The sequence below is a fragment of the Macaca nemestrina genome, chromosome 2 (genome assembly GCF_043159975.1).
Source record: "Macaca nemestrina isolate mMacNem1 chromosome 2, mMacNem.hap1, whole genome shotgun sequence".
Taxonomy (NCBI): Eukaryota; Metazoa; Chordata; class Mammalia; order Primates; family Cercopithecidae; genus Macaca; species Macaca nemestrina.
In genome coordinates this window covers 202,885,722-202,908,404 of record NC_092126.1, presented here as the reverse complement: position 1 = coordinate 202,908,404, position 22,683 = coordinate 202,885,722, and the positions used below count along the sequence as shown (strand labels likewise).

At 35.3% G+C, this 22,683-nt stretch overlaps 1 protein-coding gene and 1 long non-coding RNA gene across 16 annotated transcripts in view; one reads left to right on the top strand and one right to left on the bottom strand.

Moving 5' to 3' along the window:
- The window catches only part of LOC105485558 (roundabout guidance receptor 2), a 1,382,758-nt gene that overhangs the window by 279,339 nt on the left and 1,080,736 nt on the right, over nt 1-22,683 (top strand). The window lies entirely within an intron of this gene.
- LOC105485550 (uncharacterized) overlaps nt 1-22,683 on the bottom strand; it is a 66,645-nt gene that overhangs the window by 11,315 nt on the left and 32,647 nt on the right. Inside the window, exons 3-4 of the long non-coding RNA XR_011620437.1 lie at nt 4,374-4,512; nt 3,957-4,032 (exon numbers count right to left, since the gene is read on the bottom strand). This is a non-coding gene — a long non-coding RNA (uncharacterized lncRNA). The remainder of the gene's footprint in view (nt 1-3,956; nt 4,033-4,373; nt 4,513-22,683) is intronic.

Sequence of the window (22,683 nt, the reverse complement as noted above, 5' to 3'; positions counted from 1 at the left end):
TGTGGTTTTAATAAATCAATTTTAAAATTATCTGAAAGTGCCCCTTTGAAGTTCAATCAGAGCATTATCAAACTAACCCACTTAAGAGTCAGCTGGTGCTCTAAGGAATTGCAACTTTGTTTGATTTACTATTTACTATCGATTAGAACCATACTGTAAAGTTTCACGTTAATTTTGTGAAGATTGACAAATTACAAATGTTTTCTGTCCCGCAGAAAAAATAGTTTTCAATTTTTTTATTTTTTTTTTGCTTGACGGATGTCAACCAATCTTATATCTAATTTTGTAACATGATTCCAGAGTTTTATTTTTCTCCACTGACTCTATATTAGGCAGCCTATTATTTTTTTTTTGAACCAGCACTATCATCCTGCTAGTTCCCTTAACAATTTGTATAGTTTTAAAATCTTTGATGAGGGCTCATCATATCTACTTCTAACTTTGCACAGTTTCATAGGAGCAGTGGGTACATGCAGAAGAAGCATTTGGCTGCCTCATTCCATGGGCAGTTTTTGGAATGATCCACCACATAGGGAAACTCTGGCTCTCTTCACTGCATGAAATGTTCTTTAGTAATGCTTCCTCCTATTATCCCAACCATCCTCTTTGGCCTAGTTTAAATGCTTTCTCCTTCAGGAAGTCTTACTAATTCCACAAATCAGAAGTGACTGCCCTCTGAGTTCCCATAGCATTTTCTTTGTCATTGAAATTAATCATGGTTATTTGTGTGTGTGTCTTAATTCCCCTGATGAACTAGAGTGTATTTGAGAGCAGAGATGTTATCTTGTTCATCATTTAATACACACTATTTTCTGTCCTGTGCTTTTCCTTAGCATACATAGAATAATAAATGTCTGTTTATTAGAATTAAGCATGAAAAACTATGAAATAAATCAATTAAACTCTGATTAAAAAGTCAAAATAATTCAGTTTTGTGTGAATGACTATAACAAAATCAGGTAAATAATCACCAGTATATATAGAAAGTAGAAAAGTACAGAGGTATTTCATTAGATAACCACATATATTTATAAAGCTCTTATTATTTATAGTTAAAATAATTAGAAAAATATCATAAAATGTAAATCCATTCTGGAGATCATTCTCTTTATGTATCATACAACTTTGAATCACATAAAAACTTTCAATGATGTTAGTGGGAGTAGGTTTCTATATCTAAAACAGTATTCCCTTTATAGCTTTAAGTTTTAGAAAAATATAAAGAAAACCTTTTAATATTGATTGCCAAGAACAAATTTATCACCACTGACAGTGTAATATGTGGTAAATCACATGTCTTATGCACATGAGTTTTTCTGCCTGTAAAATGAGAGTATACCCCCTTCCTATCATAGAGAAACATTATGAATGTGAGCTAGGCTAAATCTCCTTGAACTTCAAGGAGAATGAATTATATACACCTGTGTAATAGAACAGGGCTTCGCAAACTTTAATGTGTATACACATCACTGGGGAATCTTGTTACTGTGCAGATTCTGATTTAATATCTCTAGATGGAGCCTAAGATTCTGTGTGATATCATAAGCTCCCAGGTGCTGCCAGTGCTGCTGGTCCACGGACTGTCATTGGAGGAACAAAATTAGAAAACCTATTTAAAAACTGTCCTTCCTCTTTGAATGTTCATTTCCTTCTATCTAGCCTTTCAAAATTTGCCCTTATCATTCTATAAACTTGTTAAAAAAGTGAAAAGACATTTTTCTATTTCTTGGTCAGTGAAACTGAGAGAAAACAGAAAAATGTTTGTTTCAGATATTAGCCCCCTTCCTGATTTTGGAAAGCATCCTAAAAAAATAAGTATTTTTTAAGAGATAGGGTTTTGCTAAGTTACACAGGCTGGACTTGAATTCCTGAGCTCAAGAAATCCTTCTGCCTCAAAAACTCAACATTTTTACAATACCTTGATACTTCCCATTCTTTCCATTTCTGTACGGTTTTAATATGCAGTGCAATATGGAAGATCATTTAAAAATGGAAAAATTTTGGAGGTAAACTGTAATATTTTCTTCTCACCTAATACTATAAAATATGTCTTTATATTACTAATATTTATAGTTAGTATATAATGTTTCATGAGAACCCAAAATTATGTACAGAATTTTCATAATATTAAAACAACTGTAATTTCATGGTACACTATAATCACCATGCTAATTATACAGTTTTTGAAAATGTTCAAACTGGTTAGCAAGGAATTATAAAATGGCATTTTACTTGTCATGGGAAAATATTTTTGCCTCTTTGGAGGTAGAAGCATGAGACAATAAATTTGAGAGACCTTCCCCCTTTTGGGCCAAAAAATACAAGCTGTTCTCTATAGAAAGACAAGCAATTCATTCTTTATCTTTGTTTCCAAAGGTTAAAGAAATATTTCTTTTCTGTTCATACCTATAACTTGTCCAAACCAAATGCTAATATGCTAGGGGCAGTTCTTTTAAAATTCATATTTTAACCTGCAAAATGTCAATCATATAACAATCTCCACAATAAGCCCCTCAGTAAAAGAGCTAAAGAAATTTGATTTATTTGAGTTTTTAGATTTGTGGGGAGAGAGAGAGAGAGAGGATTTTAATGACTACCTCTCATTTTGCCTAGAATATGCTATCATTTTTTTAGAGTAAGGTGCTCTCAAGTTATTAGTGCAAGGAGTAGAAGATTTTATAATACATTAAAGTAAATTTAAAACTTGGAAGAATTTCAGCATAAAGTGGATTTTTCATAAACATATATTTAGGGAATCTGATTGGAATTTCACCATTGAGAAGATTCCGTAAGTGTGTTAATCATACAGTTATTCTAATTCCATCTGTGGCGTATGTTTAATTAACTGAAGGAATTATTATATTTTAAAAGCACCTGTCATGAGAAGCATCATGGTTCATGTTAACTTTTATTGAATTACTTAGCAAACACAAATATAATGTGCCAGTAGTAATGTAATAACATGCAGTGGGCACATCATATACTGATATGAGCCCTTCTGAGGAGCAACGGACTGCAAAAGTGTCAGCATGCCTCACTTCACTCAGGTGCCTCTTTACGTGGAGGATTGACTGATGGATGATATAATACTCTCACTACCGGCAATTCTTGAATGCAAGAGTCTTGAGACTGTGACCCTATATAAGCTTTAAATCCAATCAGTGTGTTCTGTTTTAATCTAATTTTCTAGCTCTGCAAAGCGTTCCATGTTGTCAGTAGGCCACATATCACTGGTGTACTCTTGGTATAATCACAAATCAGGTGGCCTACATTTTGCTGAGGTTTAAAGAGCTTCCAAAAGCAGATTGAGAACATACGTTTATTTTTTAAATCTCATTTTTTAAAAAAGTATTCATAACATTTTACCTTTTATGTTTTGTTTCTCTATTATTTTTACAGTTTAAATCATTTTCAAATTCATTCATTAGTTTAGTGTTTATATTTAAATTGACTATGTACTTACTCTATACTATAGACTATGCTAAGATACTAGTTACATAATGAGGAGTAAGATGGACACTAGATCATGTTATCAGCTGGCTCACAATCCAGGGGTTCTTACAGACAAACAATAAGGCAAATACAACAGGGTGCCATAAAAAGCAGGAACTCAGAACTGGAGGGTGCTATTGAACCAGGACCCTTGGAAGAAGGCTGGTGTTAGAGGCTTTTCGGAAAGAGAGGCTTCTCAGTGGTAACTTGAATAGAATAATCAGGCTTAGCTAGAGGAGGAGACAGCAATGGGCACGAATGGTCATTCTGAGCAGAGGAAGCACAGGTGTAGTGAAGCACAAGCAAGGAAGACAGAGTTTCCAAGGAGAGAGGACCCCGGTGAGACGCAAGGCAGTAAGCAGTTAGAACTATCCTAGAAGCAATCGGGACACATAGAAGGAAGCTTTAGATATGACAGATGATCAGGTTTGAGTTTTAGTTTATTTAGTTTATTATCAACTCACTGGTCGCATGATGGAGGATAACTTGACAGAAGGTCTATAACCACACGGGGGATGATCTGGTGGCTTGGCCGAAGCTCTGATCCGTGATCAAAAATAGACAAAACCGACCCAGGGCAAAGTTAGAATTTCCCAAATCCATTTATTTATTTCCTAGACCGTTTTCTTTTCTCTCTAGATGCATTTTCCCTCCCAGTGAAAACATTTCCCATTTTTCACCTACCCAAAGTTTCCTGATGCCTTTCCCATTATAAGCAAATTCCGCTATCTCACTATCTCCCACTCTCTGTCCTTCCACCCACCGCTCTTCCTCTCCCTCCCTCCTTCCCCTTTTTACACACTTACATGTGAGTGTGTGCACACACACACACAGAGATCCAAGCACACAGTATTAGAGTCTGATAAATCATTTGCACTTACCAAATTTGACATCTTCATGTTAAAACTTTAACTCCATTCTGCCTTTGGGTTTTAATATTCATCTTTGAAACCGTGGATGAAATCCTCTTAGACAGCTGCGGCGTTAGCAGGATAGCCACTTCGGGTCCTGGAATTAGCCCTAGAAGGAGACATGGTATTTTTTTTTTACCGACTTTTATCTTGGTTCACAGGGGTATCTAGAATAGCCAATTAGATGACATTAGTCCTATTTGATTCGATCTAAATTTCTAATTTAGAAAAAATACCTAGGTAGGTCTATAGTTAAAATATTTAGGAGGGATTAGAGATCAAAGTCCTAAATTAAGTTTTGAAATAGCTTGTATGGTCTCTGGCAAGACACTCTTGCTTTATCTATAAAGATGTTAGATGGGAGAGACGGTTTTACAGAAGAAAAAGGGAACATTGAGTTTGTCTCTGATTAATAAGCTTTCTCTTATTCTCTGTCTCTTCCAAAAATGAAGCCGAATTTTGAGAATTTGTCCATTCTGCCACCGGGTTTTAACATTCGTTCATATTAAGGTGGGACTTTTGGAAGCAGGAGAAACTCCTTTCTTAATGATGTTCAAGCACATCTGGCAGTCTTTGGTTGACTGCAGTGGGGCAAGTGAACAATTTGAGAACATTTAAAAAGAGGAAAGATTGTTCAATGTTCCATTTCCTGGAAGAAATGGGGATAAGTGGGCTGCGGTTCTATGATCAAACAATTATAATGGTCCTTACCGGGGAAGGGGCTGCCTTGGCAGGCAGTTTCTCACAGAAAAGTGGTCTAGTAATTTGTTCTTATTTCCTGTAGAAAATATTTTATTTTTTAGGTCTGATCTAGTTCCTTAATATTTCTAGTTTGTTGCTCATTTCTTTGAATCTGCCAAATATTCCTTCTTTCTTCACTTTTATTTCCCATGATTGAATATTATCATTTTTTGAATGGCTACTTTCCAAATTTCCATTGACTGTTTATTGCAAGTTCTTTCTATTATCCCTTTCTGTACTTCATTATTATCTGAATGATAACATCATAGCATACGGAGGAAAGGAAATTAAAATATCAAGAATCTCTGAATCCTTGTCTTTAGAATTTAGACAATAGCTGATTATGCTGGTCACATGTCCGTCTATTCTAATACTTTCAAAGAATCTACTTTTTGGGAATCTAATCTTCAATATAAATTCTGAGTTAGAATTTTTGGGATCATGTTACACATATAGAAAATGAGAGTATTGGCCGGGCGCGGTGGCTCATGCCTGTAATCCCAGCACTTTGGGAGGCTGAGGCGGGCAGATCACCTGAGGTCAGGAGTTCGAGACCAGCCTGGCCAACGTGGTGAAACCCCATCTCTACTAAAAATACAAAAATTAGCCTGGTTTGATGGTGGGTGCCTGTAATCCCAGCTATTTGGGAGGCTAAGGCAGGAGAATCACTTGAATCTGGGAGGCGGAGGTTGCAGTGAGCCGAGATCGCGCCACTGCACTCCATCCTGGGCAACAGGAGTGAAACTCTGTCTCAAAAAAAAAAAAAGAAAGAAAGAAAAGAAAAAAGAAAATGAGAGTATTATTTTTATTCTCTGTAATCTAACAATTCTTTGATAATTATTCTTCAGTAATTATTCAGACTAAATCAGGAATTGGCACTTCCACATTTCTAGGGACACTACACCTTGTAAATTGTAAGTGGTTTGCCTTGGAATAAAGGATGAAAGGAGAGGAAAAGGGAAGAAGAGGAAAGAGGAAATAAAACATGACTTCTTTGTATTTATCTCAGGAAGACTAAAAGCAGTCTGTTAATATTCTTTATAACAGAAACATTGGGGCAGATCTCTCCTGGCAGGATTTTTTTTTTTTTTTTTTTTTTTGGAGTCTTCACACACAATCAGAGCAGAGCATAATTATTAGAGAACAAATCTCTTGTACATAACACACCTTGATATGTTACTACATGGTATCTTTTTTAAATATAAAAACTACATATCTCATTTTTTAGGGAATAAAGTAATGCCTTGGGGAAGATTGCCCCAAAAATCTATCAGCAAATAAAAAAGATGCTTTTCTTTTTTTTATTTTCTTTATGCTCCATACCCATCTCCATAATGAATTGGGAGACAGAATTATTTTGTGGTTCTGTAAGCAATGACCTTACACAGCTTTACCTCGGAAACGAATAAACTTTGCTGACATGGGACAAATTCTCAAAATTGTACTCTATTTTTGTACATGTTATTGTTTACACCATCCTAGCAGAAACCGTCCAAATCAAAGAGCCAAGCATACTGTCTTTAATTAACGTTGCTGAGTTGTTAGCAAATCCAAAAGCACTTCATACATGCTTCAATGACACCTGAAATGTAGCCAATGACACCACAACATGAGTAAGTGCTTGTATTTAATCAAATTAGAAGCACTTTAACACTTTCTATTTTTTTATTTTTAAATTTTTTTCTTATACTTTAAATTCTAGGGTACATGTGCACAATGTGCAGGTTTGTTACATATGTATACATGTTCCATGTTGGTGTGCTGCACCCATTAACTTGTCATTTATATTAGGTATATCTCCTAATGCTATCCCTCCCCCCTCTCCCCATCCCACGACAGGCCCCAGTGTGTGACATTCCCCTTCCTGTGTCCATTGTTAATTCCCACGTATGAGTGAGAACATGCAGTGGTTAGTTTTCTGTTCTTGTGATAGTTTGCTGAGAATGATGGTTTCCAGCTGCATCTATGTCCCTACAAAGGACATGAACTCATCCTTTTTTATGGCTGCATAGTATTCCATGGTGGATATGTGCCACATTTTCTTAATCCAGTCTGTTGTTGATGGACATTTGGGTTGGTTCCAAGTCTTTGCTATTGTGAATAGTGTAGTAACAAACATATGTGTGCGTGTGTCTTTATAGCAGCATGATCTATAATCCTTTGGGTATATACTCAGTAATGGGATGGCTGGGTCAAATGGTATTTCTAGTTCTAGATCCTTGAGGAATCACCACACTGTCTTCCACAATGGTTGAACTAGTTTACAGTCCCACCAACAGTGTAAAAGTGTTCCTATTTCTTCACATCCTCTCCAGCACCTGTTGTTTCCTGACTTTTTAATGATTGCCATTCTAACTGGTGTGAGATGGTATCTCATTGTGGTTTTGATTTGCATTTCTCTGATGGCCTGTGATGACGAGCATTTTTTTCATGTGTCTGTTGGCTGCATAAATGTCGTCTTTTGAGAAGTGTCTGTTCATATCCTTCGCCCAATTTTTGATGGGGTTGTTTTTTTTTTTCTTGTAAATTTGTCTGAGTTCTTTGTAGATTCTGGGTATTAGCCCTTTGTCAGATGAGTAGATTGCAAAAATTTTCTCCCATTCTGTAGGTTGCCTGTTCACTCTGATGGTAGTTTCTCTTGCTGTGCAGAAGCTCTTTAGTTTAATGAGATCCCATTTGTCAATTTTGGCTTTTGTTGCCGTTGCTTTTGGTGTTTTAGACATGAAGTCCTTGCCCATGCCTATGTCCTGAATGGTATTACCTAGGTTTTCTTCTAGGGTTTTTATGTTTTAGGTCTAACATTTAAGTCTCTAATCCATCTTGAATTAATTTTCAAATAAGTTGTAAGGAAGGGATCCAGTTTCAGCTTTCTACATATGGCTAGCCAGTTTTCCCAGCACCGTTTATTAAATAGGGAATCCTTTCCCCATTTCTTGTTTTTGTCAGGTTTGTCAAAGATCACATGGTTGTAGATGTGTGGTGTTATTTCTGAGGTCTCTGTTCTGTTCCATTGGTCTATATCTCTTTCTAGGGGAAATGGGGAAGACATTTGAATTGAGGATTTCGATTTCTCTGTATTTCGATTTAGAAGTAAAAAGCACTAGCATTTATTTGGGTAATCTTAAACCTTATCATAATCCCTATATAAAGGATTACGCCATTATTAATATCTGAAGAATCATTCACAAATGGTGAGATAAGAAATAAGTCCTGTCTCATTAAGACACTTCAAAAGCCAACAAAGAACAGGTCTTTTGTCTAATAATGTCCAGTCCCTCCACAGATATTTTACACTACTTTTCTCCTGCCTTCCTTCCCATGCACTTCAACTGTTGTTTCCATTCTGTTTTAACTTTCAAATTTCCTTCTTTACTCCTCTAATACAAAACTAGTGTTTTTCCAATTAATAAGAGCAGAGAAAAGAGTCCAGTTGTTTAAAAACTGACTGTCATTTACCGGCTTGGGAACTTAGACAGGTTCACCTGTCTGTGCCCCAATTTCTTTGTCTATAAAACTAAACCAGTAATAAAAATATTGTAGGGTCACCATGAGTGTTAAAGAAATCTTCATGGGTGAACATCTGGGCCAATGCCTGGCACACTTGAACATTAGCTGTTGTCATTTTTATTACTATTGACTCCTTCTCAATCAGCATTCAAATATGTGCTGAAGTATATATCATTAGATTAAACCATAGTTCCACGTTACTCTTGTGTCTTGGGTCTCTACTCATTTTCTCAGTCAAGCTTCCCAATAAAATTGTCCACACAGGCTGGCTTCACCTCTCACCCCCAATTCATTTCTTCATATCCTCCAACTCTCTCCCTGCTCCCAAGGCTACTCTACTGAAACTGTTCTTTTTAGTTCATTTGTAACCTTTTGCTGTCATGCCAATTGGCTTTTCAATCATCATCCCTCTTGATCTCTCAGCAGCTTTTCACATAGTTGGTGTTCTGTCTCTTGGCCTCCACAGAGCCTCATTCTTGCTCCCACCTGCTACTTCTCCATCTCCCTTGTCTTCCTTGATGGTTCTTTATTCCCTTTTCATAGTGTTGTCTTACCCCAGCAATCTCACGAGTCCCATCACTTCAGCTATCCACCATAGCAGATGACATGGCTTTTTTCTCTTCTTTCAAGCTACAGGCCACTATATTCAACAGCCTCCATGGCATCTGTAACTAGACACCTAAAGGAATTTCATACTTAATATTTAAGCCTAAACTAGTAATCCTTTCCCCCAAACCTACAATCTCTCCAGCCTTCTTCATTTTATGAAATGGCCACTTCATACACAGAGCGGCTGAAAACAACTTCACCCTTTTACTACTCTTGCCCATGCAAAATCCACCGTGCTAGTCAGGTGATTTTCTCTATAACACATCTCTTGAAAAATCATACCAAGTCTCTCTAGCACTATTCTTCCCATCTTACTTCGATCATTTTGGATTTCTTCCTGGACCACTAACTTTGCTCCCTATATTCTCTTTTATATTCTGCTACTAACTCCCTCTGATCCTTCCTCCACAAACAGCCATCTTTTAAAAATAGAAATTGGATCATATTACCATCCTGTGCAAAATCCTTTCATTGGCTTCTTGCTGGAACCGTAATAAATAAAAGATAGCATCTTTACTACAGAATTTTCTGTCCCGAGTCAAATTCGTGTATTTCTAGTACACTTTTTGAATTCATTCTATTTTTTTTTTTTTTTGCATCTTATGATTTATTTTACAGTTTGGAGCTATGTTTATTTATGCTTTTATTTTTTATTTACTCTTTCTCTTCTTAAACTGTAAGTACCATGAAGTCACAGAATGTTATTTACTAAATCTGTAATGCTACTGGTTCAATAAATATTTATCAAGGAAATGAGTAAATGATTGACGGAAACTTCCACAACTAATTCTACAGAAAAAAAAAAACAAAAAAAAAAAACACATATCAACTATGCTATACTGCAAATATTACCTGAGAAAGAGTGAGATTTTATCTTAATTATTTCAAAAATCTTAACTTAATCTCTTGGTTCATATGTTTGAGGGGAAATTTCATGTGTAATGTGTTTACTTGTTAAGACCAGATGGAGGTCAGCTGGAGCCATATGCATTAAATTTGGAAGCTGACAAAATAGGGCATGAGTTTTTATTGCCCCTTTCAAAAAAGGTATGACTTTGGTTGAGTTAAAAAAAAAAAAAAAAAAGAAAAAAGAAAAAAGAAAAAAAGAAAGAAAAAACAAAAAACTTTGAGTCTGTTCTCTCAGATAGAAAATACCACCTGCCTTAATCAGCCAGTATGAAGATGAAATTATTTATGGCCTAAACATGTCAGCCGACATTCAAATACCAACCTGATTCCCCTTTTCAGACACAGTCTGTTCCCTGGCAGCAAGTACTTTGATTTAGCTGTCATCCTCACACTCTTTGCTAGAGGCCACCTAAAGAGGTCCCCAACACAAGGAAGAGAGTAACAGAGCAGCTGGTGGCTTGAGTATCCACTCATTTCTGCCTGTACTCTGCTCCAGATTTAGGATATTAGTAGGAAACTTCTCTTGGGGGCTGTTATATCATTTTTGTTGTATTTGAGTTTGGTTTTTGAGCATTGAGTATATGTTTATTTGAGTTTTCTTATCAAAGTCATTATTCATTATTATATTGTTAATTTGATTAATTTTTTATTTGCTAGAGCCCGGTCCCTCTTTCTTAGATTCTCTCCCCCAATCGCTAACCCCAACTCCTGGTTGTTTTTTTTTTTTTCTTGGTCTGACAGTATCTTCAGTTCTCCATTGATTTTTGCCACTTGATCTTATGGCCTACTACGTGATCATACCATTTAACCAAATGGCTAAGCTTCATTAGCTAAAGTAATTCATTTTAAATATCTTACTCTACTTTGTGAAGACACTGCTGTAAAAACATGATATTCAGGACCTCAGCAGTAAGAAAAAATTTGGGAGAAAATTAAATTATTTTTCCCTCCTATTGGCCAACAACCACCCTTTTAACCCCCAAGAGTAAATATGTCATTATCCGAAAAATAAAGGCCCTTTATTTTAAAATACCAAGAGTTGTTCAACGTTTTAAACCTAGGTCCAGTTTGAAAAACAAGAATTAATGTACCACCAATTTGTTTGATAATGTGTTTCTAGATACTGCTTGTCTATAACAAAGATGATAAGAAGTGACCTTTTTTTCCATAGCAGTAACCACAAATGCTTAAAAGTTCTGAAAGATAAAAAAAATTGGAGACCTTGTGCTAGTTTTATATTTCTGGAAGTTCAATAGATAAAGCATCATGAATCCTTTTCTGAGACTAGAACAGTATCAACAGCAGAACAGTAGTTCTGATGATCTAGTTCAAAAGCCAAGAAGTCATTTGCCTGATGATTGTGGTTGATTAGATAAAGCTTTCAAAACATGTAGCTCATAAGAAAAATAACAAATGAGGCACTTGACAATGTTGTGTTTGGAGGTACTGCTCTCGGGTCCTCACAGGGCTCAGAAATTTACAGTATAATATAAATGCATAAGGTAGCAAAAACAAACATATATAAGGAAATACAGATTTGAGTGCTGATTTGTATAGTATAAGTTTGTATTTAAGTGAAGTAAAAGCTTGTGATAGGTAGAGCTTAGCAAAGATTGTCTTACCCAGGATACTTTTAATTTTTTAAGAGTATAAGAAATGGTTTGGTGAAAAGTCAAAGGGGAGAAGGAGCACACATTATGGCATGCAAAATGGATATTCAGAAAAAGAGGAAGGAAGGTTTAGCGAAATACAGAAGTAGCCTGAATGAAGGAGGGAATTACCCGAGCACCCTGAGCAACATGGCGAGACTTTGTCTCTAAAAATAGTAAAAAATTCAGCTAGGTGTGGTAGCACATGCCTGTGATCCCAGCTACTCGGGAGACTGAGGTTGGAGGATTGCTTGAGCCCAGGAGGCCAAAGCTGCACTGAGCTATGATCATGACACTGCACTCTAGTCTGAGTGACAGAGCAGATCCTGACTCAAAAAATTAGTCATGGGAGCCATGGCGGTAATGGAGAAGAAAAGATCCTGTTCAGGCAGGCTAAATACAACTAACTCATCGTTTTAAATTTAAGGAGTTGAATCTTAATTCATGCACAATACAAAGTCATTATAGACACTTCATCAGATTAACTGAAAGAGGAGAAAGAAAAGATTGGTTTAAAATAGATTAAATTTACAAAGTTTCATGGTATTTGCAATAATTTTCAAGATGTATCAGGACATTTGTCTCTAATTTTATCATGAATTTGTGTCTAAGTCACATTAAAATTTTTACAGTAATTGAGGCATGAGATGAGTATGGCCTGAAGTAGGCTGGTGGAACTGAATTGAGTCACTGTGAAGAAGACACAAAACTTGGTGATTGATGGGACATGAAGAGGGTCAAAAGTGACTCCCAGGCTTCTGCCCAAAGTGAAAAGGAAAATGGTGATGCCATTGACCTGTCCTGAAAACTAATTAGTCTGATTTTATTCTTAACATTAAATTAAGTCAGTTGGAGTTCCTTAAAGAGAGAAATTATTGGTATCATAAATCCAAAACTGCTCATCTCCTTTAAAAATGATTATTCTTTAGTTACTCCATAAGACTGACCCTTCAAATCAGGCATCAGATTTTGTGGTTGATTTATAGTAATGACATTTAAATGCCAGATGTTTAGTCTGCTAGTAATATTTATGAAAGGATGTATATTCAGGAATAGAAAACTCTACTAGGTTGCACAGGAGAATTCAGCTTTTCAAAAATACTGTTTCTCTTTGTGAAACAGAAAATTGTCATGCAATGTATTTTTTAATTGAAATAGTCATAACTGTACACATGCATTATGATGTTACTTGTAGTAAATTTTAAAAATCTTTCTCCCTCAAATAAAGTGTAAACAAATCTAAAACAAATAGAAAAATTAAAGAAAAGCAAATATACCAGAACAGTTTACTGGAGTTAATTTGATTCAGTTAAGTGTATAAAAATAAACTTAAGACAATTCCTTTCAAGTTATATGTGAGATATTTCAATTCGTATATTTATGGTTTTCTGCTTGCAATCATAGTGGTGGTGGTCATTATGGTTAGAGTCACATTTAAAGGAGCAGCAATGGTGGTAGATGGATTAGCTGGGAGACAGTGTGTTCAGAATCTCAGTAAGCCACTTCAGCTAACACAAATGTTGACTAGCAACTTTTCCTAACGTGAACCTATTGTGAGATTTGGTAGCCTGTGCATTGCTCTATTATGACAGCTCTATTTTTATTTACTTTTTTGCTACATAGAACAAGTAGTTCCTAAAATGTCAAAAAGAGTCACAACCAACTACTATAAAATGTTTCCTTGGTGTTTGTTTCAAAAAAAAAAAAAAAGGCAAAAAAGAAAAAACAAACAAAGAAAAACACCTGACTTGCCTGCTGGAGTACGGAACCGAGCTTCAGGCCAAAACCAAGTTTTGGTCCCCAGAGTGCCAGGAAGCAAAACATGAATACCTTATGCAGTGTTCCGTTGTAAATATCACATGGATTTGAGACTCCCCTGAGGATAGAGGCTGTAAAGTTTTAACTATGTGTTTCCAGAGTTTGTCTCAGCATCTGACTCATGAGTGGTGCTTAATAAATATTCGGTGGAATAAATGAATTAGCAAATGAGAACAGCGCTTAGTTGCAGTAGAACAGGAAGAAAAAAAAATGTTGAGATGAAATTCTTCCCCATAGCTCTGATATATGACATAAATAGACACATTCACACACACTCAGGCAAACACTTTCTGGAACATTCTGCATTGCTGTTCTTAGAATTTAAATACCAAATACAGTGACTCCTTCTTGGGTGTCAAACTACCTGACTTCTCACAGAATTTTAACATGTTAACTCTTCATTTTCTTGGACTCTCTCTTTTTGGTTTTTCCGCAACTGAATTCTTTGCCAGTTTTCCTTCCTCTCAATACTTTCTCTGCCCTTCACTGTCTCTTCAATAACCGCTCCCCAAATGTTGATTTCCTCAGTATTTTCTACTGAGTCTATTTGCCCCACCTTTCTGTCAGTTTCTACCCAGTATATTTATTTATTGTCATGGTTTCAATTCCTGCTATGTGCAAAATCAATGCCTTTAGCCCTAAATCTACTATAACCCATATGCCTTTATTTCCAACTGAACAGTGGGTCTGAATTCTATTCCAAACCTAATTTCAGATATATTTGACTGAGTCATGCTTCTTCTCTATTATCATCACAATCCAATTATGAATTCAGCTAAAATCTTAGGGGTTATTTTTAAGTGGTTTTCTGTTTTGTCTTCTTTATGTAAAAACCACCTGAACCCTTTTCTTCATCTGGGATAGCTCTTGAATTTCCCAAGGCCACCTTCTTCAAACTCTCCTCCTTGCTTCCATTTCAGCAGCCTTTCGATGCACCTGTTTACTCAAACCTTTGCCTACCCTGGCTTCCTCTCACTCTAATCTTTACTGTCCATCACTCCCAGAAAACACATCATATCACCCCCTTCCATAAAATCTTCAGAGGATACACTTTTGTGAGCAGGAAATAGTACCAATGTAACATTGCATATAAGATGCCTTTTAATCTCACTGCAATCTATTTTGCTAAAAAATCTTCTGCCAATCCTGTTATGAGTTGAATTGTTCTCCCCTTCCCTCCAAAATCATATATTGAAGTCTCAACTCCTAGTACTTCAGAATGTGACCTCACTGGTAGACAGGATCTTTACAGAGTCAATTTCATTAAAATGAGGTTATTACGCTGGGTCCCTGATCCAGTATGACTAGTGTCCTTATATAAGTGGGAACCTTGGACATAGAAACACTCATAAAGGGAAGAAAATGTGAAAAGACAAGGGGAAAACACAGCCATCCCCAGCCAAAAAAAGGAGGCTTGGAGAAGATCCTTCCCTCACAGCCCTCAGAAGGGACCAACCCAGCTGACATCTTGATCTGGAACTTGTAGCCTCCAGAACTGGGAGACAGTAAATATCTCACAGCCATGGAGTCTGTGGGACTTTGTTATGGCAGTCCTTGAAAACCAAGATAACTCCCAATGTTACCACTGCCGTACACATAGGTACATAGTATCCACCACCTGGCCTTAATAATAATGTGCTCTGTGTGTAGGAGCGACTTTCTCCTCTACCATTTGCATGGCACCTCAGGGGAAATCCAAGCTCTCTTCCTGCAGTATTTATCCTCACGATCCTCAGAGCCTTGTGTTAAATTCACTGGTAAACATACCTCACGTTGTATCATATGAATAAAAATACTTCATCATAAGGTCTTTTTCTCATTCAACAGCAGTTCATTCATCACCTTGTGAGAGCCCTTTCAGAACCTGCCAACTAGCAAAGAAAACAATAACAACAAAACAATAATGAAAATAATAGCGCTCGCTAACTATCACGTAGTGCCTATTATGTGCCGGGCAGGGTTCCAAGCACAGAGAGCACCACTGGCCTTGCTGTCTTTCTTTTCATGGATTTAGGCAATTTTTCCTCTGAGTAATGATGAAAAAATCATAAAACTGGAAATTAAGGGACTTTATTTCACTATGATGTGTTTATTCCCTTTTTTGAAAAAAAAATTAATACAATTATATACTTCAGGCATTTTGTAAATTTTGATTATAGATTTCAATGCCACATTAACCTGAAAAATATTGATTTCATGTTGGCTCACTAAAAATTTTCCTAGACAGTTCATCACAATGTGAGGTTTTCTTCTAATCCTGTGGTTCTCAAACTTAAGCCAGAAACAGAATCACCTAGAGTGGTTGTTAAAGCACCGATTTCTGCGTCTCACCCCAGAGTTCTGATGCAATAGGTCTGGGGTGGGGTTGAATTTGTATTTCTGGAAAGATCCCAAATGATGACTAGGCTGCTGATTTAGGACCCACATTTTGAGAACAACTGATATAATCCATGATATTCAACTAAAAATTCTCATACCTAACAAAATTCACCAAAACATGTTGTTATTAACAAGGAGAGGGAAGACAAGCGGGTATATGACTGATTAAAAATAATCAACTAGTTGGTACCTTTGGAAAAACCACGTGGGTAATTTGTTAGTGGTGATGTCCACATGAGTTTATTTTTATTCCAAGTGTGTTTGGTAGAATTTGCCATCAGTTGGGAAAATGCCTATGTCTGTATGTATATGAGTATACAGTACATTATATACATGTATATATCACAAAATAAATTCGCAAAAGCAATCTGATCGTAAATGTGAGGCTCTAATGGAGAATTCTTTTTTTATCGTTATTATTATGGAGAAAAAGCATACTTACATTAAGTTGTCCTCCGTTAACAGAGGCATATGATTTTCTCAAAATTTTGTTACTCTCTGAGGCTCCCCCTAGTGTCCTTAACAGGATATGGACGTAATATAGATAAACTTGGATTTTACACATTCAATAGTGAATTAGAGGTATATTGAAAGGAGCATAGTGCCGCTTTAAAACAGTCTTTACACAACACCAGTATTTTTTTTAAGTTTTCAGGATAATAACAAAATGAGGGTGGTGCTTAGATTTAAAATTAATCATCTGCTGCAAAAGTGCACAGCTGAAGAATCATAACTATGTTTATAGCAATAGGTACATTTAAATGGTCATTGAGAAGTTTTCATGTAGGTTGTATTTTACAGATGATGTGTTTGAGCCATAATTAGACATTTAATTTACAAGACTATTTTCAAGTGCTTCAATATTTAAACAGATATGACACCTCATGCTGGAATTATCTTTCAAGAATTAGATCCATACATTTGTGGGTGGGTTTTCAGAAATTAGTTCTAGTTCTCAGTCTTTAAGTGTCTTCTATCTAGACGAGTGTCATCCAATAGAAATGTAACATAAGACACATATATAACCTGAAGTAGTTTTGTAGCCATATTTAAAATGAGTTCAAAAAAATTAATAATTTACTTAACTTAGTATTTTGAAAGTTTTCAAATTATGATATGAATTTCACACTTATAGCACTTCTTAATCTGCCATTCCTCAATTCAAGTGCCCAGTGATGACATGTGGCTAGTAGCTACTATATTGGACAGCACAGTATTAGATCATGTGAGTTATTATTTCCTCTTGGGTGTTGGATTGAAAGAAAAATTGCAAGCACTTGTCATGGACTATGAGGTTTTACTTTAAGCTAAAGTACACTAATTTAAAAAGGAGTACTGTTCACAGATGCAAAGACATGATCCCAGGTTGTAGTGACTTTGCCACACTGATAGTGTCTCGAGAGAGCAGCCAGGAAAATCAACTCAGAAGCTGATGCTCAGATGGTCAGGGAACATGCAAATTGACAAACCTCACCTTGTGACTTCAAAAGTCTTTGAGTTTGCTTTATACCTTTGTAGAGCTAGAAATATGCTTCTTTTTAAATTGTTGAGCCCAGATACATGATACAATTGCTCCTTCATGTGCCACCAAACAAAGAAGGGTGGTAGATAGACTTCCGTCTGCTTTTCTTGTTATTATGCCCATTGCCTTTCTAAAATGGCTTTCCTTGAGCCCTAACACCCATTTCAAAATAACTATGTGAAACCATATTCTTTATTTCTTTATGCTTTTATTGCTTTTTCTCCACTTAATGTGATCTTCATGAGATTAGGGGCTTTTCCTTTTCCTTTCCTATTTACTGGTGTATCGATAATACCTGTGCTCCCACACGGTAGGTACCTGTATTAGTCCGTTCTCATGCTCCTATAAAGAACTGCCTAAGACTAGGTAATTTATAAAGAAAAGAGGCTTAATTGGCTCACAGTTCCACGGGGGAGGGAAGGCCTCAGGAAACTTACAATTGTGGGGGAGGGGGAAGCAAATGCCCCTTCCTCACATGGCAGCAGGATGGAGAAGAATGAGTGCCCAGTGAAGGGGGAAGTCCCTTATAAAACCATCAGACTCCTGAGAACTAACTCACTATCACCAGAACAGAAGGAGGGAAACCACCCCCAGGATTCAATTCTCTCCACCTGGTCCCTCCCACAACACGTGGGGATTATGGGAACCACAATTCAAGATGAGATTTGGGTGGGGACACAGCCAAACTATATTAGTGCCCAAATGAATAAATGAATTAACTTTTTAAAAACCTGAATGAGTTCTTTCTACATCAGAAAATATTTTTCTCTAAGTCATGCCTTTAAAACACAGTCTTTATTTTACACTGTCTTTACTCATTCTCCCTTTCTATCTTTCTTCAGCCAATGTGTGGTGGACAGACTGTAGGGCACACACTCTGTGCTCTGTGTATGATCATCCCTTCTCTACCCACTTCTCCTGGGCAATTCCACCTAATTCATTTTTTAGCCAGCTTAGTTACTGAATGGAGATGCCTGACTTTATTTACTTCACAGAGTTGTTGGAATGATTACTTATTGTATGTTATACTTATAAAATTAACAGGGTGAGTGTGTTTAAAATCGTGCATGAATATGGGGTAAAGAAGACTTTTCATCCTTTAAAGATCACCCATCTGGAAGATCAAACCCATATCCAGATTACATTGTCTTTCTCTTCTCAAGATCCTATTAACTTTCAATCTATGTCACTCATTTGGAAACTTCACTGTAGATGAGTTTATAGCAGTATGTGACTGTGTCATGTATTGTTATCATTACCAACCTGGCAGAAAATCCCTGATGGACGTAATTCAAAGACAGGATGAAGAGAAGAATCTATTAAATTCCCACTGAATGGATTTGTTTCTGCATTTAAAATAGCCCTCTAGCTTGTTCAGTGTGATTCAGAATTTTAATGTTCACATTAGTATACTTGTTAAAGACTTCTAGAGGATGGATTAAGCAATAATAATTTTCATAGCTGATTATATATTTATTTAAAAATTTAAAATATGTATACAGCATCTCTGTTGAAAAGCATTTCAAAAAGAATATAATAATTAACAAGAAATTGCTTAATCTGGATCATTCTGATGATATTCCTTAAGAAGCATATATTGGAAAATGTTACAAATAGTGTTATTTAATATAAACATGTCTTATGTAGAGGCATTTAACATGATAGATACATATCACATCAAGTACCTGTATAAAGTGAGATATATAACTTACTTTTGAGTTGAAGATATTCTTTGACATTTTGTAAGTATTAATTTAATTGCCTAAAATTGCTAATAGCATATGTTTAATGTCCCCTAATTTGAAAGCCAATTTTATTTTATCCAAGTGAATATATAGTATCTTAGAATATAAAAGCTAATTGTTGTCTTTGTGATCATTTAGTTTCAAATATATCAGCATAAACCGAATAAAACTGACAGACGTTGGAGTTTCAAGTTACCCGAACACAGTTTCTAATATTTAGGGAAATAAATATTCTCAAAACAGTAACATACTCTCTTGTGAACAGGTAGTTCAAGACTAGTTTGGAAATCTTGATTTGAACACCTTGTAAACACTAATAATGTATTGCACATTTGAAATTTGCTAAGACAGTGGATCTTAGGTAGTCTCAACACAAAGGTAACTATGTAAGGTAATGGACATGTTAAATAATTTATCCATGGAAATCTTTCACAATATATATGCATATCAAGACATCGCTCTGTATACCTTCAATATATACAAAGTTTATCTGGTCAATTATGCCTATATAAAGCTGAAAAAGTGAAAAATATAAGAAATAGACACTTGTTCTAAATACTTTGGAGCATTGTGGTGCACAAGTAGAGACACACATAGCAATCTATTATAAACAATGTTCTCTAAACACTCCTCAGATGCGAAAAGAGCCTGATATTAAAATGAAAGCTTTCATCATTTAGCTAGGTATTTAGGGCTATACTACAATGTTACCTAATTTTTGAGCCATTTTTTTCTCAACTGTTTAGTTACAATAATCTTCAAAAATATTGTATTCATGTGATGCTCTTCAATATTAAATCCAAATCTATGTTAAATCCAAAAGCCAACCAGCAAAACCTGACCACCCAGAACTATAGTCCAAAAACTGAATCATATGATTTCATACCAATCACAATGACAACCCACATCTACAAGTTGCTTTAAAAATGTAGTTATGATATATTTAAAACTAAATTTAATTTGGCTGAAGAATTTCTGATCCTCCACCCTTAGGCACACAGCAGGATCTCAGGAGAGTAACAATCAAATGTATGTTCTGGATAATGAAAAAAATATGTAGGCTTAAACTAATATTATACACTTATGTGTTCTAAAATACTATGGATATTTAAAAGAACTGAATAAAAGTATATGTAATAGACTCTCACGTATTATATATATATGGCAACTTTTAGCCAGTTTGTGCCACTAAGCTTAATAGAAATAACCAAAATTTTAAAGAGTATATTTTTACTCAAACTTTAGATAAAAGTCAAAAACAAAGTTGTCAGACAAATGTATGCTAATATTATTTTAACAAGTAATTTAACTCTGTCTCCCAACCATACTGATGCAAAATCCTGAATCCTTAACACTCTTTGTTGATATTAAACGCTGACATCTAGTATAGGTGCAGATTTTGACAAGACTAATAATACTATTTATACGTATAATTATTTAAATTACCCATACTGCCTCAGTTTAATTGTGTTCATGAAATTGGCATGCATAATTTATGACATCAATGCTGTCAACCATCAATCTACATTTTAGACAGCAACACATCAACTGACTGACAGAGTAAAATGTTTGAGTTGATTTAGAAAAGAACCTCAATTTTTGAAGGTGGAAGTTTGTAGCATGTTATATACCCAAGGGATATACATTTTTGGTGGTGTTTGTAAGAATCGTCTCAAGACATTTTCAGAAAGATCACAAATACAAGATTAGTTTTTAGATAATAATCTAAGGAAAAAAACCCATAGATAAGGAGTGTGTATATATATATATATATGTTGGTCATTCACTACTTTAGAAGTTTTGTGTAGCTTATTGACACTTTCTCAAAACAATATTTTTAAATACGTAAAATAAATCATCTTCAGGCACAAATTATACTTAAATATAGCTTATTAAATTATTACTAAGTGCTTAAGTATGTGCTATTATGCACCTGCATTTTGTTATCAACTGCAGTGGTGGCTGAATAACTAACAAAATTTCAAAATGATAATGATAAATGATATGTCACATATATGCAAAAATTTTAATATATAGTCAATCTTTAAGTAACACGGGATTTGGGGTTGCCTACTCCCCACTTCTGTGTAGTTAAAAAATCCATGTATGACTTTTGACTCCCCCAAAACTTAACTACTAATAGCCTACTGATGACTGGAAGTCTGACTGATAATATAAGCAGTGAATTAGCACAGATTTTGTATGGTAAATGTGTTATATATTGGATTCTTACAATAAGGTAAGCTAGAGAAAAGAAATTGTTATTAAGAAAATCATAAGAAAGAGAAAATATATTTACTATTCATTAAGGGGAAGTGGATCATCATAAAGGACTTCATCCTCCCTTGAGTAGGCTGAGGAGGAGGAGAAAAGGAAGGATTGGTCTTGCTGTCTCAACAGAGGCAGGTGAAAATCCAAGCATACACCGGCCTATGTAGTTCAAACATGCATTGTTTAAGTGTAGACTGTATTAAAAAAGATCAGTGATGTCTAAGCCATAGATACTTCTAATATTTCTGTAGTTTGTTGTCTATTTTTATAGAAGTTAGTGGAAATAAAGATAAATATTTTCCCTGTTCAGTAATACAAACCTCCTGAATTCTACCTTCAAAATCCTCAGGTGTTATAAACTCAGGTTACAAACTCCCGCCAATAGTAAACCTTGTATTTTGTCTTTATTTTCTTTGAGAACCAAGCTATGAATTTATTTATTTCAGAAATAAGAAGCAAATCATTGTGCATTTTGTCAGCATATACCACGTGAAATAATTGGGGACATTTTCTCTGACTAAACATTGCAGAAAAATGTTTATGAACTGTATATTTCAATGTGATTTTTCTTTTAATTTTATTTTTACTGTTTTAGTGATACACATTGGGGCTCTCTGTGTGAAAGTGCTCTGGAAATTGAAACTGTTTTGGAATTCATGACATTAATCAAAATGCCAGGCCATGTAATATGAGGATTTAGCTATTCAAATCCTACTACACAGAGCTTGGTTCACTGTGATATTGGGGCTATTTTTCATTTATACATGGAGAATAACAGTAATAAGTTAAGAGCTTAGGAAATGTGTAAATACTTTTTACGGAAAGATGTCATTTTTAGAAACTATTTTCAAACTAAATGAGAAAATTTCTGTAAAAAAAAAAAAGCTGAGCTAAAACTGTGAAAGTACCTGTGTACTTTAAATAACTTTCCTATTGTTACTTCTCCTAGATTAAATTAAAATGTGCTTTGCAAGATGGAAGAGAAAATACGTCCTCCAGACACTGAATGTGATTTTACATGTACCAGTTTGGGGTTGTTTTCCCTGCACAGATAATTTATATTTTTTACCCAGTTCCCCTGGGGCTCAAGAGAGCACATTTCTAAAGAAAGCAACTTTGATCTGACCAAG